Source organism: Perissodus microlepis, chromosome 7, assembly GCF_051167445.1.
Source record: "Perissodus microlepis isolate ML-2025 ecotype Zambia chromosome 7, ASM5116744v1, whole genome shotgun sequence".
Lineage (NCBI taxonomy): Eukaryota > Metazoa > Chordata > Actinopteri > Cichliformes > Cichlidae > Perissodus > Perissodus microlepis.
Window position 1 is genome coordinate 40,100,627 of NC_140467.1, and position 21,646 is coordinate 40,122,272.

The following is a 21,646-nucleotide window of genomic DNA, read 5'->3' on the forward strand; positions in this document are numbered from 1 at the left end:
CTCATAAAGGAGACTGCAGGCTTTTTCGGGACAGACAAATCACTGAATCACTGATTCAATTATAAATCTTATATTGGATCAGCAAATTTTAAAAAATAACATGAAGGTGTCCAAAGGCTGAACTTGTTCCATTTGGGTATCTGAAGCTCAGTTAAAAAACAACCAAGGAATAGCTTAGAAGAAGAATAAAGTCATGTAGCAGACTAACACAGCTGAGATTTGAATCCCATTGAAATGTTGTTGGCAGGATTTGAGATCTTGCACTGAAGGAATTTAACATGGAAAAGTAGTGAACATTTTCAGAGGCTATATCAGAGACTGCTGTGCAATTATGCAAAATGGCTGCAACGAGCTATTTTAGCTCAAAGAGCTAATATTAACTTCTGAGGCTAAGAGGGCACTTCCTTTTCACAGAGAAGAATTATACTTCAGCTTCAACTTCTGTTCACTAAAAGCCTGAAACAGACATTTCTCTGCGTGTCATTGTTCAGCCTTTATCTGCTTTGTTTGTCCAAATAGGTCAAAAGGTCAAGAATAACAGAATGCAGGGATATAATATTTAGCTCTGAGGGCTTTTTAAATTCTTATTCTATAAACAATTTAGGCCTACTTCTGACTTTTTTGCTGATCAGGTCAGGTCATTAATCTTTTTTTTTTAAACTTAAAGAAAATGAACCCCAGACTTTTGCCGCTGACCTTATGCGAGAATGTGGAACTGAACACTGCTACCTTTCATGGCGTGATGCGTGTTTGGAGAAATGTAGAGAGAAAAAGCAGACTGATTGTATAACTAAAGTCATAACTGGAGCCACTGCAAAAGCTCAAAAACATTAACCTTACATCATGTTGATGTGCGACTCCAAACGACATTTGTCTTGTGCTCCGTGTAACACAAAACTTTAAAAACAACAGACCTTGTAAGTCACTCAGTCATTCCATAAAAGAACAAACAAATAGGTGCGGGTCACTCTGCTAATTGCCTCCCTTTGAGTGCTTTTGCTGACAGATGTTACAGCTCATTTACTATTAAAAACACTGTATAATGAATGGTGTGAATTACATAAGTCAAACTGTGGACCATATGAGTGAACTAGTGTCAAGGTAAAATCAATTCAAGACTTTAAACCAAGACGAGAACCCGCTTATACACACATCAAGTGGCAATTTCTTTCATTTCAGTTTAATTTTTTCTTACATGTTTTAGTTCCCTTCTCATTTCAAGACTTTAACCAAGAATTAATACAAGCATGCAAAGGCTATTTGATAACAGCTGAACCAAATACCAAACTCAAGAATTCAATACTGCACATCACGACGAGTTGAATTAGAATAGCATTTCGTCTAGAGTTGGTAATTATAGTGCAATAGATATGCATGTAACATGTGGCATATGAAAAGCATGTGGCAAATGCAAAGCATTACCTGCAACGTGAATATGAGGAATTTGTTCATTTCGATCTTTTTTAACATATGATTCTGAGCATGTTTGGGGGATTTTTGATCTAATTATACCCTTATTTATCACTATATGAAGCAATATCCTCTTGCCAAACATTGATTTGGGAAAACACAATCAAATAAGAAAGCAGGTCTTAAAAAAATACATGCTACACTGAACTGGAGGTGCGCTTTCCAGATCGGACAAACCCATGCGAATTGAAAGCAGATGGTGATGCATCCATCTGTTTCTGGAAAGCAGAAACCTAAAAGGTAAAACCAGCCACAACTTCAATTCTTTTTTTTTTTTTAAATTAACATGCTTACAGAAAAAATAATCTGAGGTTGCCTGTTATTTACAGGCAGAATAAATATCTAATCCCTTGTGAAAACAAGATCTAACCTTGAGTTTTCTCCATTTGTTATTGCACATGACACAAAAAGTTCTATTTTCTGCACTAAAAATGTATTGGTTCAAATTGATCAGAAATTCTCAGCTTGTTATTTATGTTAAGTTCCTCCCATAATACCAATCACCCAGAAAAGTTTTTATCTACCCTAGTCTATTTGTGCCTTTGTGACACAAGGTCAAATCACTTTCCCACTGTTAAAACAAGCACTGAATGCTATTGTTTATCTGTAGCTCTTGCACAATTGAGCCTATGTTAGGTGGATCTGTCTTTGGCTATTATCGCTGCATCTGTCTAAGAGTCCTTGCACTGTGTTAGCTGCGACCCATGGAAATAAGTGCTTTTTTGCCTGAGTCCTCAGTATATATTTACATACTAAATCTCTCTGTGGTTACATGTGTTATGAGTATTGGTTAGAGCTTTGACCAGTGGGAACTCATATTGTAGATATGCAATATTGGAGAACAGTCATTTCTTGGATCAACTATCAGTAAAATAGTAAATTTTGTATATTTCATCTCTGCTCTTGATTTACATTTCTACATTTTTCTTATATTTGCCAGTTCCAGCATAATTCATCAACTTTCATAGATGAACAAAACCTGCTTTTGTTAAATGCAGTAATGTATCGCAAAGTGACCTTTGCAAACTGGGCATGTGTGACATTACACATGATTTTTGCCAGGGGCCCAAAAGAATTGCTTAGAGATGGAAGTTTTCACTGGGTGGAATTGCCCAGAAATAGGCCAGACTGAATAAAACATATGAAAGCCCAGGAGTTCAAGTATTTTGTAAGGAGGTGATCATAACAGTTTTCTTAAACTGCTTTATAAATCAGCCCATTTTTATTCACATAAAATGTGAATAATATTATCATATGACCATAAAAAACTGATTTGATTTTCCACCACCAGCTACCATCACCACTGACTACTTTATAAAATAAAAAGTTGAGTGATAACTCCCCCAGTATTGGGCATTTAAAGAGGAACTAAACACCAATTTTAAACTATGTGGTGTATTAAGTATAACAAGCATTTATATTTCTGTAGAAATACTGCAAATTATTTAAGCCTTTATTTTTAATCATTAAAAAACAATTATTAAAAATAAAAAAAATTTTCTACTTTGTTTTCGATACATTTCAATTGTATAAGAAATAACTGCTAATCATCAAAACAGCCAGGTCATCCCAATACACCTAAAATCCATATTTCAGTTCATTTGGAGATTCAGAGCAAAAACATTTTTTATGTGTCTCACTGCCTGTCAGGGTTGCTCAGAGTATGATTGTCAGCATATAAACAAATCTAACATTTTTTGTGCTGGCACTGCACCACAGGGTGTCAGTCAGCTGCAGCTTGGATCAGTGGAGCCCATTCACAGGAGTGATTTTTCTGACGAGTGTTGTGGATAGAAAGAAGCCCACACTGGGAGCTGTAACCACGCATTTGGAAACACTGCTTCTCAAAACCAAAGCACACAAACACTCATGGTTGATATCAAAATATTGATAGTATATATAAAGTAGTATCATAGATGCCTTTCTGTCTTCCTGTTGCTCATATGTCAACATGCGTTTTAAACCATTCATTTAGTAGGTTTCCCAGTTATGCCAAACGCACATGCACCCCAAGCTGAAGTATGAAGACCACTAGGTGGTCCTCTCTACTCTGTCCTCATTCCACTTAGGAACATTTTTTGACTACTTCATGTGTCAGTGTTTCTATTCTCCCCCCAACAACAAGCCACATTACTAGCCTGTTACTTTATAACCTATTTATGAGCTATTTCACCCCCCCCCCTTTTAGTAAGCATTACACAATATCCCTGTCCTCATTTTTAGAATAATGTCATCCAATGCCATGTAATTATTTACAATTATATACTAAAGAACTGAAGGACTGAGCTGCATCTTTCTTTTAATGGGAATGACAGCAGTGGATTTGCGTGCAATGCTGCCCTCTGTCTTTGAACTGAGGTACTGGATTTCAGTTAATTTGTGCTTCTCATGACAAAGTGACTGTGCAACTACTGCAAAACATGAGTAATAATATATGTAAAAAATAATTAAGCTTATATTTACATTTTTTGACATGGGTTTAAATAAAACACAATATTCACAATATTCTGTTAAAAACAGAATATTCACAGCTCTGGGTTTTTTTTTGGGGGGGGGAGGGAAGGAGAAACAGTGTTAGCAAGACTAGTTTTGGCTTTTATGCCACTGTGCCTGCTGTTCAAGCAGACAAGCAACTCCATTAATATATAAAACATAATTTTTTACTGGAAAAAAATAATAATAAAAAGAATAGTCACATTTTTGATAGCACCTTACCTACTGTTTCCTGCAACTGGATGTCGATGCATGTCACTCAAGGGTAGGTACATTATTATGTCCACCCGCATAACTACAACAGATCGATGTCAAGTCTGGCTCATATGAATAAATTCTCTTTTTCCTTCTCTTTATGTGTCCAAGCTTTTGGACAGATAAACATCAAATGCCGTTATAACAGTGTAAACATATGCAAAAGCAAAAATCTATCTGTGCTTTACATATTGTTGATAAACTTTACTCCAGTACAAAAAGCTGAGATGAACTTAGTCTGCCTCCCTAAAACCTTAACACCAACTAGTTCTGAACAAGCTATACCTTGGTAGGCTAGCCCAGCACTCTCATCTCACAGCAAGACGGTTCCTTGTTAGAATCTCTAAGTCAGTTTAAGTCTTTTTGTACATCCTCAATGGACCTGGGTAGATTCTGCATGAAGCACTGTATGAACATGCAGCTATAGGGTGATGTAAAATCTAAAGTACTATATAAATTTGAGTCTATGTACATAACTACAACAGAATAAGATTAAACACTTAAAGTAGAGTAAAGTAAAGATGAGGATATAAATTGGCACAGGGATCATTAGAAGATTATGAAGTGTATAAGCCATTTTTCTTTTCTTTGCAGTCCATCAAGTGCTCTTCTCTTGTTCAGGGTCCCTGCTGTCACGTTCCAGCCATCCTGCTGACTGACTCCTCTATGACTGAAGCTTCCAACTCATCCTGGACTGGCAAAATCTCATTCTTTGCCTTCATTTTTTTAAGTAGTGACATCTCGACATCTCCAGTAGACCTTGTGCCTTAGCTACATCTGAGTGACAGCCAGGACCTTTACTGTTCTCTCCTTTCATACTTTGAAGACATGAATAACTGCCTCAGAGACTTTTGAGTTGCAGAACTTTCAGTATTTCAATACTTCCCTATTATGGGTGAACTTACATTCTTCATTTATGCTCAGATATATTGCATCTGCAAACATTTGTGAAAGAATGGGTCGCTCTCAGGAGCTCAGGAATTGCAGGATGGTACTGTGAAAGGATGCCACCTGTGCAACAAGTCCAGTGTGAAATATTCTCACTACTATTCCAAAGTCAGCTGTTAGTGTTATTCTTCAACGTGAACGTGATTGGGCACGATTGTAACTCAGCCACAAAGTGTTAGGCCAAAAATCACTGAGCGAAGTCAAAGGATGCTGAGGAGGATACTGCGCAGAGGTCGTCAACCTTCTACAGAGTCGATCTCTACAGACCTCCAAACTTCATATGGCCTTCAAAGTATCTCAAGAACAGTGTGTAGAGTCTCAGTCTGTGTCTGCCAATCCAGTGGAGGAGGAAAACAGTACTTGTCTGACTGCGCTATGTCAAGTGCAAAGTTTATTGGAGGGGGAATTATGGTGTGGTTTAGTTTTTTAGGAGTTGGGCTCTGCACCTTAGTTCCAGTGAAAGGAACTCTTAATGCTTCAGCATACCAAGAGATTTTGGCCAATTTCATGCTCCCAACTTTGTGGGAACAGTTTGAGAATGACTCCTTCCTGTTACAACATGACTGCGCATCAACGCACAAAGCAAGGTCTATAAAGACATGGACGAGTGAGTTTGGTGTGGAAGAACTCGACTGGCCTGCACAGAGTCCTGACCTCAACCCACCAGAACACCTTTGGGATAAATTAAAGTGGAGACTGTGAACCACGCCTTCTCATCTACCATCAAATATATGCTGATAATGCAAAGGGGAACATGTGGAACCTTTCATACCAGCTTTGAGACAAATGTCAGGTCCTCTATAAAAGCTGTAGACTCTTGGGCACTGAGCCTCAGCAAACTCTACCTGCATGTTTATGGTGATCTTTATGGTGTTTATGGTCATCAAAGGATCTTTAAAAAGGGTGCATCCATTTCCCAAGTTCAGTTACGGGGTGGGTGTGTCACCCTGTAGTTAAACCTAGAGGACAATATGTAAATGAAACCTTGTTTGCTTTAACTCTTACTCCTTTATATCCTCATTGCTTCTCCTCAACATCTCTCTCCTTCAGAGCAATTTTTATAAACCATTTAATTTACCCCATTTGGCTCAGTGTTGAGTATCTTTATTAACCATCTTCTGGATCTCCTTTCCAGCAGGAAAATGTACTTCTTTGGACACGTTTAATAAATATCTAATGCAGTTTATGCTGAAGTAATTCTATATTTACAAACCTGAATTTATTTTAAAATATGTCCAAGAATTAGTTGTTCATAGGGGAGTTTTGAACAACAGAAAAAAAGATTTAGGTGAGTTTTATAATAAATTCTTGCTTTTATTTATCTTTTATAACAGGAAGCACTTCAAACTGACTTGGGTGAAGTATGTCTACAGAAATAAAGTAATTTCTTTTATATATTTGGTTTCATTCCAATGGATTTATCCACAAGAATCACTAATTTTTCATATGTTCTCTTTAAGAGGGCATTGGAGAAACGTTTCACACACAGCACAAATAATACTATTACTTGGTACAGTTGTTCTGAGAAAATTATGTACAGAATTTAAGGACCTTGCTTTAACCTTGGGATAATAAAACAGTTTTAACAAGGGGACTGATGAGATACTGTGTTCATCAAAATCAAACCACATTTTATTCATGTGTGTAAATTGCCCACGCACCAGTCCTAATAACATCAGCAGTGTTTTTTTGGTCTCTGAATGGAATTCATGAGGGAAAATGAACTTTACTCCCAGGTAAAGACTTATTATGTTCACCCATAGATTCAGCTGAACACACTGCCAAGAGATGGTATTCATTTATGAGCTTAATATGCAGGAGATAAGTTTGTTTGTGTGCAGTAGCTTGATTGCCCCAAACCTAATCAATTAAGAAGCCAAATATTTTTGATTTGTTTGACTTTCAGAGGCTGTATTTAACAATAGCCATCCTACGTATCGCATTTAAGTAAATCCATTAGATTTCAAATACATGCCTGTAGGTCTGCCTCCTGTGAACTTAGTATTTAACAATTTAAAGTGGTATTATGTTCGTCTCCTGTGGTGTCTCTCATTTTATAATCCTCCCCCCATTATTACTTAACTGGCATAGAAGAAGCCATACAAAGGTAAATGCCCTTCTTACTTCCACATCCCCCACACCTGCTACCATCCCTTGTGTTAATGGTGCAGTGGTGTTTTGAAATGAGTACCTATTAAAATGCCATTATTAGATAAAGGGAGGGATGTTGTCCGTGGCACAGGTTTATTGGGAAGTAAATGTAAGCCCCTACATGCGAAACACCTCATTAATCCTGCAGTTATTTACGACCCTGCAGCACAGAGGCAAGTGCAAAGATGAAATCCCTGCTCATCTAAATATTGTCTCAGCTGATAAGATTAACTCTGCTCCTACTCATACATGTGGGTGCAAAGGGACTTAACACTTCAAGTAATGACCTTTACGGATTCCTGCAGAGAAACTTTCTTACGCTTAAATCTCACAAAACAGAACACAGAAAGCCCCCAAAAAAACCATTGCTGAAACAACAACAAAACCCTGCAGTATTATTTGGGATAGACTGCAGTCAATATTATGTTGACTTTAACAAGAATAAAGAGGTACAAACTTAAAAGAGTGTATTTTTGGTGTGAATTGGAGAATTGGAACAAGTTTTTAAAACAGCACTGATCTTGTAGCCTACGGAGTCCAAAAATGCTGCCATAAAATATGCATGTGAAGCAGTAGGTGACCATAAATTTATCACAGCTCTTCGTGTCTAATATTCTTCCACGGATTCAACTGCAATTTCTTCTCGAGAGGCTCTGTTTTGAGAAGAAATTGCATCAAATTAATTTGGAAAACCTGCAATAAATAATACAGAAGTGGTGCAAAACTTTAGCAAACATCAAAGCCAAACAGTCAAATTCCACAAGCCGATTCAGCTCTTTATACACCAGTCAAAGTGACACTGTAACTGCGATGTTTAATAGAATTTGCATTGTTCTTTTTTCTCACTTCAACATGCATGAACCTTTTTTCGTGCTTTTCCACAGCTATTGCCACTGTGGTTTAATGATCCTCTTCTTGTTCCGTATCCAAGTTCATTCTGGATGTTCAGTGGGATTCACCTGAAGTCATCCGTCATCCATCTGCTAGACTAACAAGAAGCACTTCAAAACACAAACCTCCGCCAAAGCATCACACTTTCTGGGCGGTGTTTTTTTGTTCTTTTCATACCTACTTTGGAAGTTTGTAGAGCAGTAAAAGTTAGACAAGGGAAGCATGACAGATGTTTATTCTGAGTGTTTTGAAAGAAAGAAGGATGTGAGATGTAAAAGTGATGTCAGAGGTCAAATTAGGGAATTTTAAATTAAATAAAATTTTTAAATAAAAATACATATGAGAGTATTTTAAATTTGTAATTTTTATATGATTCTTTTTATATGTTGACAATACACAACACACTTACTAGTTTCTAGAGTTTGTTTTGTCCATTTTTGACCTATAACTCATTAAGCTGGTGGATGTAGGGCACCCCTACAAAGTGTCATCTGTATTCAATCAAAACCTTTCAACCAATCGTGTTTACAGACAGGAAGAATGGCACATGTGCATGCAATGACTACAAAAAACACAACCTCCTTGGCGGAGGAAATAAACATCAGAGTAAAAGTGTATCAAAAGATACAGGATAAAGCTGTATTTTTTTTTATTTAAATTCATATACATTACAGACAGTTTTCTGTTTTTAAGTGAGAAATAACCTTAATATCCATCACCTCACCACTTTCAATGAATATAGACAGAATAAAAAAGGTGCATTAAATACAGTTTGCAGCATACTTGCAACACTTTAGAGATATGATCATTAAGCATGCTACATGCTGCTAAGGGCATTATGATTTGAAAGGGTTACGTTACAAGATGTACTTGCCTGAAGTTAATCGTTTTTACATTTACCCTGTTATTCAACTAAACACAACAATGTTCTTTAAATTGTCTGCCATGCAGCAAACTGATTGATGTGTGGCTTTGATTGCAGAGTAGGATGCACAGAATGGCAATGAATACTACCTGTCAGATAAGAGTCGAGGCTAAAAAAAAGAGTTTGCAGTATAACCCCTCTCAAGACTTTTTTTTAGCTTTTTACTTTAGGCTGAATCCATTACTTTTTTTGAAAGACGGATGGCAGTGCTACCAGCCCCTCTGAAATTCCTGACCATTTCTTTTTCCCACCTTCCAAATGTGAGTGTGAAGTCTTTCCAGATTCCCTGTCTCCTCACCTTAGGTTCTTGCCAAGCAACTGGAGATAACATTATTAAATATATAATTACCTAGGACCAGGCCCCCTCTCTACCAAGATCAATTTCCAGTCAGAAGCTGTAAAAAAGTAGCTGAAAGCTCTGTGAAATGAAACTGAAATAGCACCCGGCCCCTCACAAAACATCCATAAATATGGAGGTTCCTCTTGAAAAGTCTTATTTACTGGGAGCTTGTTACTGAATTTAGGGAGAATTCAACCATTGCGGATGAAGGTCTAATCATCACGCACCCTCTGCTAGATAAGCTATGTAAGATCTCTATCTCTATCTCTAAGTTGTTTGAAAATAAAATAAATGTTGTGCTCGTGGTCAACTATACCCTGAGATACTGTGTAAACAAACGCATCGCAGTGAAATATGAAGATGGCACAAGAGGGCAAATTAATAGTCTCTATGTTTGCCTGGCTGTCAGACATTGCCCTGTTGAGACTGCAATTAAAACAAAGGGTGTTTTGACTCTGCCTTTCGTACCACTCTAATTTCTGCCGCAGTCTCTCTGCTTGGCATTTGAGTATAAGATTACATAGATAGAAAGGCATTCTGCATGAAATGAAAAGTTACCTTTGCCTTTTTGAGGCGAATGCATGCAGCTATTTGTCATTCTGAAGCTTTTTTCAGCTCTGAAAAGGTGACCGTAACACTTAAGGCTTCTATAGTTCAGTGTGTTGTGATTTAAAAATGCATGTTTTTGTACTGACATTCAACTTTCGCAGTCTTTCTTCATTCTGCATTCAAGTAAAAGCTTCTTCTCTTTTTATAAAAAAAGTGGCACAGTCTTGATCGCTGTGTTGTTGTACGTTCATCTGGCAGGAAAAAACACTTTTCTCTGTTTCATTTGGTTTCACAGGGATAGGAAAGAAACACTCTCCAAGCACAGTTCTTTTGTCCATCAGGTCCCGCAGATCCAAAACCATTCTCATCATGTTTTGTCATGGATATCCACATATCCATGAGGGAAATTAGGGAAATTTTCATCCAAATGCGGTGTGGCAATTTATTCCTGGCTGACAACAAGCTGCCAAAAGAAGCCTAGATGACAACTGCACATATAAAAAAGAAACCAGGGAAAATATATTATAAAGCAAAATACCTTTTCTGGCCTCTTCAGAGGAAGTGTGCTTTCTCTGTTTTTCTGTGAAAGACTGACCTTTAGCATGTGAGAGTAATCTAATTACCAGTAAACATAGTACATTATTGAAAGACTGAACAAAATGATCTTGTAATTTTTATGTATCAAACCTTCTCTTGTCTTTACCCTACAATGTTAGGACCTTGGCCTGTTGCTCTTACCTTGACAGTCTGACTTAAAATTAAGATTGCTTTGGGATAATAAGAGAAAAGAAGAAACATCTGTACTTCAGACATGAAAAATCTCAAGAAAAAAAAATAGAAAGAGTCAAGGGTAATCCAATCAATCAAAAGGAATCATTTTTAATAGCTTAATCATTTGCCGCATATCCATCTAGGCTTAACGGCATGGCAGAATTGATCTTTTATTAGAGCTGATCTTGCTCGCACGGTGAGGCAGATGATTGAGCCTTATGCAACAGCCCAAGGCTCCTCTGGTATTCAAGAGTGAGGCTGAGATAACTGACACTGACAAGGCAAAGCTGGAGGAGATGAACCTCATCGACTCCTGGAGGCATCGCCGATCACAACCCTGACAGTGCTGGAGAGAGAGGAAGAAGACAGACCAGAAGACTGGAGGTGTGAAAGTGCATGTCAGTGCTGATACGTAAAATGCTCCCAAAGCAGGTAAGACTACCTCTGTGTAGAGCTGATGAAGATGATAGAAGGCTGTGGAAGACTCCAGTGATCCATAACATAAAAAGATGAGGCGGTTTCATTTTACCAAGGGGGCAAAGGAGGACCAGCTATGGGAACTTGCTACCACGTTGAAATGTTTGAACACTAGATGGCAGTTTGACACAGAACACTATTGTTTTGTGGATGCCTTGCTGCAAAGCATAAATTTATTTACCAACAGATACGCTGTAACTGTTGTTGTTTAGTGATGCAGATTGAAGAGAAGTTTGCATTCCTCTAGAGTCTTATCAGATTTTGATTATCCTAAGCCTCGTGATTTCATGATCTCGTACATATTAAAACCCACTTCTATTAGCGTGTGTGTCTGTGTAGGGAGATGAGCATCACGGCAGAAAAATCTTTTGACTTTTATGTTTTTGCCACGCCTTGTTTATTTTAAATCAAACACTGTTTCTAAAAAAAGATGAAACAAACAAAAAACTATATAAAGGTTAAAAAAAAAGATTAATTTCACAGGTTCACAGCTTTTGCTTTTATTGAGTTTTTACTACTGGCTTCTCCACAGAGAGAAACGTGCGGTGTAGGTCTGTTTGTGTGCACAGTGTTTTTGGCATATCGTACAGAGACATTTTTTTTCTTTACCTTTTTGGCCATGTGCGTAGGAAAGAGTCTTGTGACATTTACAGCCCTCTGGGGGGAATGAGCACTCACCTGGCAGACTCTGTATTTATTAGCAGATGACTAACTTGGTATTTATCTGATGCTCCATTTCAGCCTCATACCCAGCAGCAAGCAGTGACCATGGCCAAGTCAACTTATCAGGCAGGCTAGGGTAAATGTCTACTCCACAGCTCCACTGTGATCCATCCACAGCACCTCTGTGCTTTGTGTATATACCCTGTTGCTATTTCCTGAAGTTTTCATTACATTCAGTGCACACAGTAGACTAAGAGTCCCAGCTTCATCACATTTTTCTTAAATCTCCAGTGACCACATGGTTCTCCTGGTCCCAAGTGTCCCCTGTCAGTTTGATAACTAAACTAAGCTAAATATACTACGATAATAAAGTGGCATGGTTTGTCTTTTGTCTGAAATATTTTTAAACAGAACTGCAATCAGTCAATCAATCAAATAGACACAAACTAAACAAAGGGTTTGGACTAGAGGTTGATATAACTGCGCATTTTTCCATTCGCAAACCAGCTTTAGAGCTGTCCTTAGGGAAGATTTTGAGAACACAGTGACCATATAAAAGTGGCTAAAACCAGAACTGAATTCAAAACATATTCATTGTTCCCTCTCTAAACCACTGGCACATTTATTCAACAGACCCTTCAGAAAAATAATAATAATAATAATAACAAGCTGCACAGTTAGAGGTCTTTGCACTCAGCTGAGACCTGTGAATGGAAAACAGCATGAAAACAGCAGAACGTTTAATCTACCCTCATTGTAAACTACAAGAGATTTGATAATGTAAACTCTAATGGCACATCAGCCCAGAAACCTGGGGGGACCCCAGCGCGTGAGGAACAGAACAAATATTTGATTTGCCTTTTTCTATCAGCACTCATGTGTGTATATATTTAATAAGAAGGAAAATTGCTTACAATTAAAAATACTGCAAGATTTAAGGCGTCACGGAAAGAACTTTATTCACAAAGAATTTGTCCCCCGCCACACACACACACAAAACATATTAAGGATACAACTGTAGTCGGAACCATACTGAATTTCACTAGAGAAACACACACACACACACACACACATGAAGAGAGAGAGAGTATGCATAGTATGCAAACGGCTACCAAACAGCAATCATAATTTGTCATACAATGAGAACAGGACAAATCAACAACTCACAATGGCTAATTAATATTAAAATCTGTAACATAATGTATTGTTTGGAGTTTAGTCTGTTACTGTTGCTATTTTTACCATTTCTTCTTGGAGCAACTGTAACCCACATAATTTCCTTAGGGATTAATAAAGTATTCTGATTTTGATTCTGATTGTTTCAGGATACATGACCTGCCATTATCCAATGACACATCTGCTTACCATTATCTTTTGCTCGTTTCCCCTCCTCTTCTTTTCTATTTTTTCTAAACTGAGCACCTGATGGCTTTGAACTTTTCTTGTCCATCTTCCATCGGTTTTAATTTTGCACTCCAATATGAACACAAATCCCCCAACCCGAGGATCACCACAACATAACCTAACAGACCTACACCTTAGTTCACAGATTCGCTTTGTCTAGGGTGTATTTCTGGGATTTCGCACAACCCAGGATTCAAATCATGAATACATAATAGGCTTGGATTTACAACATTATGAATGAAATGTGCTCTACTTGGAAGCAGCCGGCCCCCCTCCCCTTTCGACGGGTTGTGTGTGAGACTTTAAATCATCAAACTGTAAATTATAAATTTTAAATTGTTATTGATCCCTTTACCCCTGGTCCTAAAGTGTATATTTATTTTCTTACTCTTCTTATATATATTGTTTGTTTACTTGCACTGCTGTAACTGGAGCCTCGTCGTCTCGTCTCTCTATATACTTTACTGTATGTAGCGGAGATGACAATAAAGTTTACATTGACTTCAGCAGCGAGCAGGCGCACCGAGGGCTCTCGCTCACTTTTCGTGTATAGAATTTCGAAAAAAACATAGATGCAAATTATAAGTCTGTATCATAATGTCTGGTGTTTTCGTGTTTGTTGGTTTGTTTTTATTTTGTTTTATTTTGCGAGTTGGTTATTAGATGCTGCTCCAGCCAGCCAGAGAATCCCCCGCCGCCCCGCCCTCTCCTCCCTGTGCCGCAAGCAGCAGGCGCACTTCGCAAACGGAGGGCGCCCTTACTCCCAGCAAATGGGCGATAGAAAACCGATCGGTGCCTATGCCATTCCCAATATGCGCTGGCTGATGTCGGGGCAGCTTGAGTACGAGCAATTTTTTTTTTTTTGCCGATGCCCGTGATGCCGCCCCCCACCACGATGCTGCCCCGGGCAACCGCCCGTGTCGCCCGTATCTAAAACCACTACTGATCAGTACAGATAGCAAATTAAAACTGAAGAAGAATAGATTGATGTGAAGTGATTAAAATACAGCTCATGATTCTGATTTCAATCTTTTAGTACAAAGATTGCATTCAGTAGTGAACAAGATCTTCTAAAGGGAAATCACTGTCATTCTTCATTGGCGTTTTTTCAATATACTTCTCTTGCCTTCTTTTTACCTTCCATTTCATGCACTTTGCATCTGCTTATTTATTTATTTATTTATGAAAGTTTTCCTTACGTCCTTAAACTCTTCTCTCAGTCTTGCACATATTTAGATTTAATTTCCTGGGGGGAAAAGGAAGCTGTGTGGTATGTCCAAACCTCCAGTTATTAACTCCAGCAGCAATTCTGATTTTCATAAGAGAATCTCAAATAAGCCTTGGGGCAGAGAGAAAGCCTAAAACCAGATGCAGTAGGAGTAACAATCAGTCGGATTTTATTTTTGAAACTGTTCTTATTTTGTCTACTTTTTCGACCTGTGCTCATTTTTGTTTTGTTTTTTAGCTTCTTTTTTTTTAAACCAGATGCTCAGTGCACACATCAGACAAACAGAAGGAATTTTTTTCAGTGTGTTCCCCCTTTTTTCTGTCTTTAAAGAAAAAGAAAAAAACAGGTGGACAAAGGCAGAAGATGTGAGTTTAAATCACTTGCACATAGATGATTGGGGTTTTGGGGGTAGAAACTGACATTTAGAGTACTGCTTAAGACCTGTTGGTGGCAGTGTTGATGCTTCCAGCTCTGTGAGAAGCTGTACTTTGGTGAACCCTTGCCACACACGTGTCTGATAAATGATAGGGACAGAACAGTAAAGCCCAACACCGAATGGTGGCTTTAAACTGAATTTGATTTGGGGGTTTGGAAAATATATTTATTCTATGCTAGTGAATCACAATTCATGAGCTGAAGCTGCCACTCCAGCGCAGACACACACAAAAAAGCAATGATTAAAAAAAACAAACAACCTCTCTGGGTACATCTCAGGCCCTCTAAAGTACGGAGGCCTATCTCCCCTCACCACACTCCCTGCCGGTGGCTGATGCCCTCAGACGTTGGTGTGTTGGTGGTCCTTGTCGTCTGTGGCTGGGCGCTCATGCATGTACCGGCTCACTCCTGGTGGCCGATTGGCGGGGCCGGGCGCCTGTGGCCCGGCTGGGCTCCTTCCGGGGGGTGGGATGCCCTCAGGCCTCTGGCCTTTGGGCCTGAAGCTCGGTCCTCTCTGGCGCAGCTGGCTGCCGGCGGAGCCCGCGGGCACGCCACTGCAACCCCCTCTGGCCTCTGCTCCGTAGCTGCGGGGTGACCTCTCGTTTGGGGCTCTACTCAGCTCTTCCCAGGAGGGTGGCACGGTTCCCCCCCCCTTTGGTGGTCCTCCTCGGGTCCTTGTACTCTGGGGCCTCTGGATATCTGGGGCCTGGATCTCCTCCATACCTGCTTCATACCCTGGTGGACGGGGCTATGGCTCCCCACACTCCCTAGCAGATCGTTACATGGAGAAACCTTTGGAATACAAGCATGCTGATCCACACAGGTATGCACACAGGTGTACACACGGGTGTTCACAGACGCGGACTACACCTTTCTTGGCTGCTGCCTCAAAGCACATTGTGCGCTGTCTATCTTGCGTGCTGCACAATATCGTTTATTATTTAGTATCTACTGTTATCTACTGCTAGCTAGTTTATTGTGATGGTGCTGTTTTTATTATGTTGCTCTTTGTTGTTTGCTTTCTCTTCTGTTTTTTTTCTCCATACAGGTGATCCAGGTGTTTTGTTTGTTTGTTTGTTTGTTTTTTCCTTTCTTCCCCCCCTTCTCACCGTCTTTTCTCCCCTTTGGTTTTCTTTCTCTCCCTCTCTTTCTTTTATTCTTTCTCCCTGTCCTATCCCCCAGTCACGTCTGTCCCGTTTGTAGCAACCGAAAATAAAATAAATTCATAATTATAATAAAGGTCAATCAAATGGACCAATATGGCAAGGCCATGATGATCCACTTGGTAAAATAAATCCGCTTGGCATCTTTCTTGGCCTTAAGACAACAATTCTGACGGCTAAAGATCCAAACGGGACACAAAAAAAAGAAAAAAAAAGAAAAAAGAAAAAAAAACAAACAAACAAAATCCAAGGTGATATATTGATTTTTTTTGTTTTGTTTTTGTCATTATTTCATTCAAATCATTATTGATAATCCATATATTAAATTTCCTAACCGTCACACAAGACAGTCCTTAAATATATCCTTTACATTTTTCACACTGTGTGGTGGACTGACAATCTGGATAGACATTTTCCTGGTGGGCCTCTCACCCCGTAGGTCTGCAGTGAGTCTATAGTGATAAGGACAGATTCATAGTGTTGAATGGTTCACTCCACCCAGGTATGTGTGCTGAAGAAATGTTAAAAAAAAACAAAACATATCATACAGTATGTCTGCTGCTTTCTCTCAGCATGTTTCCCTTTCTATTTTGCAAACTGTCTTGGCTGTGCAAATCAGCATCATACTGCTGTACTTTACCTTTTATAACAATCAGGATTTTATTGACTTATCTGAAATGGTTAATTTCATGAAAGCACTTATACTTCCCACTTAATCCTGTCCTTTATGGTTGCCCATCAACTGATTTTAATGGGCTCTACCAGTTCAAAAGTTTACAGTGTGAAACTGCAGTTTGATTCTCTGACTCCAAATCAATACGGCATCATTAATGGATAGCTAATCTCTCTACCCAGACCTCACATACAAATGCATGGGTAATATGACATTTTAATGCATGGGGTACCCTTTAGTTCAATTATTAACTTGAGTGTTAACATTGTTGAAGGGTAAATTTTAACTCAAAGCTTTTTCTAACCATACCCAAGTGGTTTTAGTGTCTAATCTGAGAAAACAACAAAGGAAAGTACGTACAGAATAACTGCTGGGAGCAGCCGACAAACTTCATGATTCAGAATTATGAATTTGATTAATCAGGACCACAATGGTGGACTGATCAGACATCTGATGAGTAGACAATGGTATAGAGACTATCGTAGCTAAAAAAAAAACAACAACATTTTTTGTGTTCGATCTTTAATGTTACACACTGTGAGGTTTCAGGTCTATAAACCATCAAACACCAGGAACACCAACAAACGGGGCTGCAATCAGGCCCATGAGAGATTGGAAAATGACCCAGTTTTGGTAATTTACCCTCTGTACACCACCACAGTTGATTTTATATCAAACAGCCACTACTGATGGTTTGTTCTGATTGAGTTGTAGACTTTCAACATTAATTTGAGAGATTAAAGGGAGGGATAGAGCTTTGTATTTGGTAGCTTTTCTGTGGAACTCTCAACATGAGGTTCAGAAACCAAAATAAATCTATCAGAGATAGCAAAAACTTGAAAAGTGGCCAAACCTATAATTGGTTACATTTTGGAAATGAAGGAATGCGCTGTGCTGAGCAAAAGATCTGAAATACCCCGAAAGATTACTAAAGTAGAATTTAAAAGAAAAAAAAGAAAAAGAAAAAAACCCTTTACAATATTGTTAACAACACTCTTCGTGAGCTAGCCGTAGCATTGTTCGAGTCTACAATCAAGAGGTGCCTTGTTCTGAAAAAAGTCTTTGGACAGATGAAACCAAGATTAGCTTGTGCCAGAATAATGGGAAGCCAAAAGTATGGAGAAGCACGGAAACAGCACCCGATCCAAAGCATAGAACATTATCTGTCAAACATGGTGGAGGTAATGTTATGGAATGGGCACATATGGCTGTCAATGGAGCAAGTTAACCATTGTTTAGGGTTCAGGGCTGTACTCTCTTATGCTTGACAGCGCAAATGACCCAAGCATACTTCAAAAGCAACCCCAGAGTTCCTAAAGGCAAAGAAATGGTCAAGTCACTTACTTAATTGCAAACCAAGAGAACAGAAATTTCAATTACTGAAGACAATACTAAAAGCTGAAAGACCCCAAATAAGCAGCAAATAAGGTGACTGCAGTAAAGTTCTAGGGAAAGACATCTCAAGGGAGGGACCACATCATTTGCTCATGCCCATCTGTTCTAGACTTCAGGCACTCATTTCTTTTGTTCATACAAAAAAAATATCCATTTTAGTCTGTCCAGTTACTTTTGATTGTGTAAAAATAGTGTATATAACTATTTTTTAGTTATAGCAACCTGAATTTGTTTAAGTCTTTGTATTAAAGATGAAAGTCTGCATTTGAATCACATTTGGGTGTTTTGAATAACAACATACAAAATTAAACATATCTGACTTCTATGTGACTTAAAAATTGTTGAAACAGTATAATGTTGTTTATAACAATATATAAAAGCTCATATTTGGAACACACATGGCATCACAGGGTTTCTCCTAAGAAGACAGACAGAGCTAATATTAAAAGTCATTAGCAAAGGCAATAGTTGAGGGCTACATAAAACAAACTGCCATTACCATCTTGTTTAATAGCCTAAAGCTGTTTACTAACTGACGAGCAAAGCAGAATTAATAAAGCATCTTGTTCTTCTTCCAGGATTAAGCTGGTAAGCAAACACAATTTGAATGCAAATTGCTTGGCTGGTGACCACCTGCTAATCAACAATACTTCCATCACCCGAGAAACTTTGCTGCGAAAATGAAAAATAGAGTTACTTTGCATTTATTGATGTTCAATTTATTATAATTGTTTTTTTTTATTCTGTACATTTCGAGCTGCGGTTTTGTGCTTTGTGTTTTGAAAGGCACCTAAAGGCGAGGCTTAAAAACCAGCACAACAGTAAATCACACTTCAAAGGAGGCTAGCTCTGGCTTTTGTCTTTCAGATACAAGTACTCAGCTTGGATATTTAAATGAGCTAGCCGAAAAATAGGCCCATATACAGCAACACTGTTTTACCTTTTGGATCACAGGGATCAGTGCACAAATGCGCACACCGTCATGGATATCCTTTTCATTCATTTCTTTTTCCCCCAGTGTCATTAGTGACCACAAGAAGAGCTGATTCTCCACATAAATCTGATGCTATTACACTAGTCAAGCCAATTAGCTGAGTGTTTTGATTGCATTCTTCTAATGAACATTCAAAATTGTGTTGTCAAGCTCTTGCTGGCCCATGCTGTTATTGTAAGTATTACATTAGCTTTAATGAGGTATGAATAGACATGTGCTTTGGTATTTATTTCACTAGAGAGTCTCTCTCTGACTGAATGGCATGAAGCACATTTATCTTGAAACCAAACTCTGCAGAGGATTGTCTGGAAGGAGAGACTCAAACAATGCTTTACAAACAGCAAACACCATGAGACTGTGACAGGAAATGACAAAATAATGATTGCTGAGCTAGCGAGGGGATTGTAATGGTTTTAATGATTTGGAAAATATTATTAATACAATGTTATGCAACTGTGACAATTCCACAGTTTTAATTGATATGCAGATAGACACTGTTCAATCTGTTAGGCCCAGGGAGTCTTTCAGATACGATGACATGAACGATTAAAAAAAGGAGCTGCGTGTGTGCAGATAATTGCATTAAGTAGGTAATAAAGGAATCAACCAACTCAGGACTGACAAGCATTTAATTGTAACTGTAAAAGAGAGAATAAATGAGCATGGAGTAGCTGAAATATGCACAATAAGTGTACAATACGGTTGTAAATATTTCAACTTAAGGAAAAAAAGACATTCCTGAACAACTCAACAGCCTCTTTAATTATGTTTGATAAAAAAAAAATAAAACAAAAATTATATATGTGTGTATATATATATATATATATATATATATATATATATATATATATATATATATATATATATAAAATTTTTTTAATTTATTTTATCAACTTTCCTTCTGACGATGCTGTCTGTGTTGAGCGCTCAGTGGATCTGCGCTCGACAGTGCAGCCTAGGCGGAGTAGTCGAACGCAGATTCACTGAGCGCAGGGCAAGCTAGCGAGACAGAAGTTAAGCTCTCCTCCCCCACCCTCATTCAGATGTGGCGTTTGGAACTATTTTGGTTTTCATCACGTATGACCCTGAAGGTAAGCGCTTCATGGACTAAAGTAAAACAGTATGTTGGATGTGCCACGCAATGCTCAATTACATTGGTGGGAACTAGTGTGTTAGCGCAGTTAGCTCGTTAACGCGTTGGCCGTCCAGCCCCACGCACGGGGCGATCCGCGGTAGCTCGTTAGCGGAGATTTGCCCTGTTGTGGCGTTAACGTCATTTCAGATTAACGCTGACAGCACTAGTGGGAACACAACGAATATGACTGCACATTTACTCCGACAGCATCCTAGTGCAAAGACAAGTGGAAGCAGACAAAAACAACAAGCACGCATGCTACAAACTTTACCCGAGTCATTTAGACAGCCTTTAGCACATGATTCTCCTTATGGGGACCTGATATGTCTAATATGCTGCTGAGAATATAGCCCAGAAGAAGCGTATAGTATAGCTTTTATTTTGGAAAGAGCCATTTCTCTGTAATAAACTCTCTTTTCCAAAGATGAGTGATTCCTCAATCAGATATATTTATTTTTTTATTACTTTGTTGTTTCAGCAACATTAAATTTAAAAACTGTACTTTTGAGTTAAAATATATATTTATAATTTTAATAAATGACAAATTAAAAAGGCATGAACATTTTTTTTGTATCGAAAAAATATCGAACCGTGACACCAAAGTACCGAACCGAACCGTGAATTTTGTGTATCGTTGCACCCCTAATATATATATATATATATATATATATATATATATATATATATATATTAGTGTAGTCAGATGGTAACAAAGAGAGGGAAGGTAGTCAGAACAGAGGGGATCAAACTACCAGAGGGCAACATTGCAGACATAGAGGACAGTTACAAGTACCTGGGGATCCCGCAGGTGAATGGGAACCATGAAGAGGCCGCTAGGAAACCTGCAACCACCAAGTACCTGCAGAGGGTGAGGCAAGTACTGAGGAGTCAGCTGAACGGTAAGAACAAGATCCGGGCCATCAACACCTACGCCCTGCCCGTGATCAGGTACCCTGCTGGGGTAATAGGCTGGCCAAAGGAGGAGATAGAAGCCACTGACATCAAGACAGGAAAGCTCCTTACCATGCATGGAGGGTTTCACCCCAAGTCCAGCACCCTGAGGCTGTATGCTAAGCGGAAGGAAGGGGGCCGGGGACTGGTGAGTGTCAGCACCACAGTCCAGGATGAGACAACGAACATCCATGAATACATCACGAAGATGGCCCTAACTGACCGAGTGCTCAGTGAATACCTCAGGCAGCAGAAACCCAAGAAAGAGGAGGGAGACGAGGAACCATCATGGAAGGACAGGCCCCTGCACAGTATGTACCACTGGCAGATAGAGA